This window comes from Ursus americanus, chromosome 24 (assembly GCF_024610735.1).
Source record: "Ursus americanus isolate L20-20 chromosome 24, mUrsAme1.1.p, whole genome shotgun sequence".
In the NCBI taxonomy this organism is placed as follows: domain Eukaryota; kingdom Metazoa; phylum Chordata; class Mammalia; order Carnivora; family Ursidae; genus Ursus; species Ursus americanus.
Genome location: NC_142150.1, coordinates 9,102,111 through 9,109,158, shown reverse-complemented (window position 1 = coordinate 9,109,158; position 7,048 = coordinate 9,102,111).

Sequence of the window (7,048 nt, the reverse complement as noted above, 5' to 3'; positions counted from 1 at the left end):
TCCCTGGCTTCTCCCGGGCCCTTGCATCCACCCGCTTCTCTCTGCATCCTCTAGTCCCCCTGCCCCACTTCCTTTTGCTTCTCTCCTGGATTGGATCCCTTATTTCTAGGACCCCATGTCTTCTTCTTTGCTTTATCCCCTCTTTTGGTAAAGCATCTCCTTCTGAAGTTTCTTGAGAAAAGGAGGAAGGAAGGTCTTCCCACTACGAAGAATCCCATTTCTCATTTCTGAGAATCTCACTCCATTGCAATCTCCTTCAAGGCAGGGGCTGTGGACTATTTTTCTTTTAATCTCCCAGGCTGTACGCCACCTTTCCCCTACCAATCATTACTCACCACGGGACCCTGAATTATCATGGTCATTTATCTGTTTACTAATTTATCATCGTTCTGCCTTGTGTGCCTTATTTAACCAATGTATCCTTAGTGCATGGTAGCCACCCACCCACCAAAACCACTGAATGAAAAAATACATAAATGAATAAAAATGTGCAGAAAGAGCACGAGTTTGAGAGTTAGACAGACTTGTGCTCAAATACGAGCTTTGTACTTTAGTTCTGAGACTAAGAAATGCACTTAACATTGCTGAGATTCCATTTTCCCATTTGTCAAATAAAAGTAACCACTTCTCATTCGTCAAATCAGTGATGATGTTCATTTATTTAGGCCGAAATACGATATGTATAACTGACTTTCAAATGGTTCAGCTTCCTCCTCCCCATATGCATGTATACACACAGAGAACAGATGAGGCAAAATGGTAACAATTAGGGAACACAGGTAAAGGATACACAGGTGTTCATTGTACTTTCAACTTTTCTCTAAGTTTTACATTTTCAAAATACACAGTTAAGAGGGAAAAAAGCATAGCTGTCTCAGAGGGTCTTTGTTAGAATTAAAGAAACCTGATAATGAAGCACTTAGCATTGTGCCTGGTACTACCAGATGCTCAGTGTTAATGTCCTTCATTCCCTGGAACTAATCCCAACCACCTGCAGTGGGCCTCCTCCGACTTCACAGCCCAGCTCCAGAAACTTCTCACTTGACTTTAGCCCGAATTCTAAGCTGAAAAATGCACCTCCCCACCAAATACCCATGTCAAATGCTTGGACCTGTGAGTGTGACATCATTTGGTAAAAGGGTCTTTACAGATGTAATCAAGTTATGAACCCTGAGATGAGATCATTTTGGATTATCTGGGTGGACCTTAAATCCAACAACAAGTCTCCTTATAAGAGACACACTGAGGAAAATTCAGAAGAGAAGGAGGTGATACAAAGAGAGGGGCAGAGATTGGAGGGAGGTGGCCACAAGCCATGAAGCCAAAGAATGCTGACAGCCACTGGAAGCTGGAGGAGGCAAAGCATGTATCTTCCCCTTGGAGCCTCGAGAGAGAGCGTAGCCGTCCGGCACCTTGGGTTTGACGTGTGGCCCCAGAACTGTGAGAGGAGTCATTTCTGTTATTTTAAGCCACAATGTTTGTGGTCATCTGTCATGGCCGCCCCTGGAAATGCATACACTCCCCCTGACCAGGTTCTCAACATGTGTTCCTATTCAGGCAGCCAGGCTCTGCGTGAGTGCCAACAGCCCTCACTCAGGAACTCGAGCCACGCTTCTACCACCGGGGCCCTGTTTCCTGCCACTGGCACTCCTTTGTTTCTCTCTGCTCCCTGACAATATCTCTGTCAGCTGTCGGCTGCAAGATCTCTCTGGCGCCAGCTACCTGCTTGTCTCTCTTTGTGTGGGACTTGTCCTTCCTATCTCTCAAGCCTCATTCTGTGAAGTCTAGTTCCCTGGCCCCTGGGGTCTGATCGTCTCTGCTCTCACTAACTCAACTACTATGCCCCAGATTTGACATCTTTAATATTCAAGAATAATGAGCATAATAATCTTTGGTGAAAAAAAATCGGCCAGTGGCTGCCTTTGGGGGTGGGGTGCAAAGTAATGGGGAAGGGGTACAAGAGAACTTATTAAGGGTTATGGGAACGGTCTACATATTGATAGGAATCTGGGTTACATGGGTGTTGGCATTTACCAAGAGTAATCAAACTCTAATATTTAAGACCTGAGTATTTCGCTCAGGTAAGTTATTCCTCAATCAAAAAAGTAAAAAATTAAAAAAAGAACAAACCTGTTTATAATAAATAGAAGAAAATGAAAGTCATTAGGTTACTTCGGGGTTTCTCACCTTTGGCACTATTGACATTTGGGGCTTCGAGGGGCTGTCCTGTGCACTGAATAGCAGTATCCCTGGCCTCTACTTCTAGTTGCCAATAGCATTCTCCTGGTACCCATCCTCACCACCAAATTTACAACAACTAAAAATATCTCCAGGCCTTGCCAAATGTTCCCTGGACATTGAGAACCACTGGGTCAGTTCATACGTAGTATGTGACCAGAGCTATCCCATGCAGAGTGACTTGTGTCCAATATGATAAGTATTGGAGGACTGACTGAGAGTGACCTACAGAGGGGTCTTTCTCCGAAAGGGAAAGAAAATTGGTTGCCAGGGATGGGGGCATGATCTGATAGTCCTGTGCTTTTTAGTCCTAGTTGTAAAAAGAAAAAGTAGAAAGACGGGTATAGAATAAGAATACCCAAAATGGTAGTATAGTACCAGTTATTTTAGTAGTCATTGTGGGGGTGGTGATGTAATACCAATGATAACTAATATTTATATGTACTATATATTTTTAAGTTCTTTAAAAATCTACTAATTTCTCCCCAACAATATTCCTTTGAGAAAGTAAGATACTACTTTTTCTACTTAATAGATAATGAAATCAGGAGGCAAGGGTTAAGTGACTGCCCAAGGTCACAGTGAGTTAAAAGAAAGCTGGAGCCATGATGTAACCTTTGGTCTCATGGAGGCAGGATACAAATCAGAGAAAACTCTCTGTCTAGAAGGAAATCAGTGTTCAGTCCCTGAAGGGAACTGGCCCTCCAGGACCAAATTCACCTATGTGAATAATGCATAGTAAAAATTAATAATTTTACTTTAGAAACTACAGCCATTGAGGATTTTCTTCTTCAGTATGATGTGTAGGAGGGCACTTTGGGGGGATGTATGTGCGTTAAGGTGACCGCAGTGCCCAGCACAAGGGGAAGCTCAGAGACTCCAGGAGAATGTTTCCCTGCAATGTAGGGACTCCTCATTTCTCAGCATCCTCGCTCTGTTGTAATCTCTGTAAAGGCAGGGGCCTCATTGTCTCTTACTTTATATGCCCCAGAGTAGCTTTTAGGTAATATATGCACAGCCTGCTTGTAGTGAATTAAATGGATTTCAACGATGTCGAATCTCTGAATACGATTTTCACAGGACCCAGGACTTACCCCAGTGTTTATCAGTAACACTCGTATTTGCCTGGTTAGTTCCCTATCAGCTGATTAACTTGCCTGAAACAATGGCTTCGTCAAGACTTTCCCCTCTTGAAAGTTCCCAAGGGTTCTTTGCTTCCTATGAGCTAAAAGTCCAGAGTATTTGGTCTGGCTTTGAACATGCCTCACAGTTTAACGGTAGCCAGTTTATCCGAAGTGATTGTCTACTCCCCACAATCTCAGCCCCGGGCTCCAGCCACACCAAAACCATCATAAGTCCCTGAATGGGTCAAGCTCTTTCCAAGCCTCTACTTTGGGAATTGCAAGCGGAAGGGTGTTCTCCTTAAAAGAGGGGGTTCAGGAAGAGACTAACTAAACCAAGGTGAGATTGGAGGAAGGAGGCGAGGGATGAGCCATGTGAGTAGCTGGAAGGTGAGGATTCAGAGGAAATATCCAGGCAAAGGCCCTAGACTGAGAATACGCCTGCCAAGTTCAAAGAGCCACCAGGAAGCCAGTATGTCTGAAACAGAGAGAGGGAGAAGAGGAATAGGAGGTGAAATCTGAAGTATAACAGGGCCATGGGGGAGGCAGGACAAAGCTGTGGAGGGCCTATGGGCCCTTATGAGAGCTTTGGCATTTATTCTGAGATGGGCAGCTTTGGGGGGTTTTGAATAGAAAAATGGTACGATCTGACTTACACTTTGAAAGGGTCCCTCAGGCTTCTGTGTTGAGCACTAGTTGTCATACCAGGTTAGAGAGACTGGGGTGCCTGGGTGGCTCAGTTGTTTAAGCATCTGCTTTGGGCTCAGGTCATGATCCCAGGGTCCTGGGATCGAGTCCCGCTTCTCCCTCTGCCTGCTGCTCCCCCCTGCTTGTGCTCTCTCTCTTCTCTCTAACAAATAAAATCTCAATAAAAAAAGAAAAAGGAAGTGAGAGACTATTGCAGTAAGACAGGCAAGAGATGAAGGGAGTGAGGCCCCGCAGGCAGTGGGAGAAGTGAGCGAAAAGAGGACAGACTTGCAGTTAGTTGGAGAGTAAAGTCTGAAGGTTCTCTATCTTTAAGTTTCATCTCAAGGATGGCTAGGAACTGGCCGGGGGTGAGAATAACCTCCACCCAGGCCGTGAAGCACAGAGCAGCATGGCTATTTCCAGGAACCGAAAGCCAAGGGAGCTGGGGCTTAGTGAACACAGAGCAAACACAGTAAGAGCAGGCTGGGGTGGCAGACACCAGGGAGGCAGGGCGCCGGAGGCCACAGGGAGAGTTTGGACAATGGGAAGACTTGAATAGGTTCTGAGCAGGGGCATAACTTGATGTGATTTGTGGGGTTTTTTGTTTGGGGTTTCTTTTCTTTTTTTTTTTAACTCTGAACTATTGAGGTACAATATGCCTACAGAAGAAGGCAGGTGTAAGGACACAGCCCATAACGCAGCATAACCCCATCACGGGACTGGCTCCCAGATCAAAAAGCAGAATATTTACCAAGCACCTTGGAGTCTTCCTCACTATTATCTTCCAAGCAATTTATGTTTTCAAAGGTTCTGTTCTGTTCTATGAGGCTCTTGTTCCTTGATATTCCTAAGTAACAAAGGCATTTGCTAATTGTCGTCCCAGATGCATTTAAATGAAGAGAAAGTGAAAGAAATATTTGTTGAGTCCCTACTATAGGCTTGTCTTTTATAGCAGGAAGTTTTCATGATACAATTTGGAATTAATCATGCAATCAATGAGAAAATAGGATTTGTCCTGCTACTGTTTTCAAAGCATCACTTTGCGCCCCCACTCATAACAGCTTCCCGCAAATGCTCCACGGGTCAGAATGCAAGTATGTGGGAGGAAACGGGTTTGTTTTGTTTCCCTGACATATAAGAAGATGTTGAAGGGAATGAGAAGTGGTTAATTTCTCTCAGTAGCTAGTATCATTTTATACGTAAAAGTTTACCAAGGGGCAAATGGGTGGCTCAGCTAGTTAAGAGTCTGACTCTTGATTTCGGCTCAGGTCATGATCTCAGGAGGCTCACCCTGGAACCTGCTTGAGAATTCTCGCTCTCCCTCTCCCTCTGCTGCTGCCCCCACACTCACTCTCTCTCTTTCTCCAACAAATAAATAAATCTTTAAAAAAATTACCAATACTTCTCTCTCAGAGAGAATTGTATCAGGGAAATGCAAATTAAAACAAGGAGATACCACTACATACCTATTAGAATGAGCAAAATCTGGAATGCTGACAACGCCAAACACTGGTAAGAATCTGGCACAACAGCAACCCTCCCACATTGCTGGGGAGAATGCAAAATGATACCAGCACTTAAGAAGACAGTTTGGAGATTTCCTGCAAAACTAAACACACTCTCACAACACAATCCAGCAATTGTATTCCTTATAACTTACCCCGAAGGAGTTGAAAACTTAGGTTCACAAAAACCTACACACAGATGTTTTTAGCAGCTTTTTTCATAACTGCCCAAACTTGGAAACAACTAAGATGTCCTTCAGTCGGTAAATGGATAAACTGCGGTACATCCAGACGATGGAATACTGTTCAGCGCCAAAAGGAGATGAGCTATCAAACCATGAAAATACATGGAGGAACTTTAAATGCATATTACTCAGTGAAAGAAGCCAATCTATATGATTCCAACTACACGACATTCTAGAAAAGGCAAAACTTATGTAGACAGTAAGATGATCAATGGTTGCCAGGGATGTGTGGGGAGAGAGATAAATAGGGAGGGGATTTGTAGGGCAGTGAAAATACTCTGGATGACATAACGATGACAGATATATGTCATCATATGTTTGTCCAAGCCCATAGAATGTGCAACACCAGCAGGGAACACTCAGGTAAACTGTAGATTTTGGGTTTTTTGACATGTCAATGTAGGTTCATCCTTGGTAAAAAATGTACAGTACTGGAGAGTAATGTTGATAATAGGGGAGACTATGCATATGTGGGAGCAGGGGGGTCGATGGGAAATCTCTGTACTTTCTTCTCGATTTTGTTGTAAATCTAGAATTGCTCTTTAAAAAAAACAAGTTTCTTTTAAAAAAGAGGCTCACCCAGGCTCAGTCAATTGGGCTCAGTCAATTGGGCATCGGACTCTTGATTTCAGCTCAGGTTATGATCTCAGGGTCCTGAGATAGAGCCGCATGTTCGGCTTCACGCTCAGCGGGGAGTCTGCTTGAGAAGCTCTCCCCCCTTTCTCTCTGCCCCTCCCCCCACTCATGCACTGTCTCTCTCTAAATAAATAAATTAAGTATTTTTTTAAAAAGAGGCTCACCCTTATTAATAGCAAATGGGAGATTACAGATCCTAAAGAAAGGAGGTCCTAGGCTGTGTAGAACAGCCTTTCCCTCTCTGTTCTATGAGGCTCTTGTTCCTTGATATTCCTAAGTAACAAAGGCATTTGCTAATTGTCATCCTGGACGCATTTAAATGAAGAGAAAGTGAAAGAAATATTTGTTGAGTCCCTACTATAGGCTTGTCTTTTATAGCAGGAAGTTTTCATGATAAAATTTGGAATTAATCATGCAATCAATGAGAAAATAGGATTTGCCCTGCTATTGTTTTCAAAGTATCTCCATCTGGAACTTGTAGAAATAGAAGCATTTTGAGCCAACATGGCAGCTTCATCTGAAAGGCTTTGTTGCTTTATTTGTCACAACAATGGATGATGAGGGAATAAAGATAATAAGAATGAGTGAGAAATACGACAGATAGTATCTGCAGTCC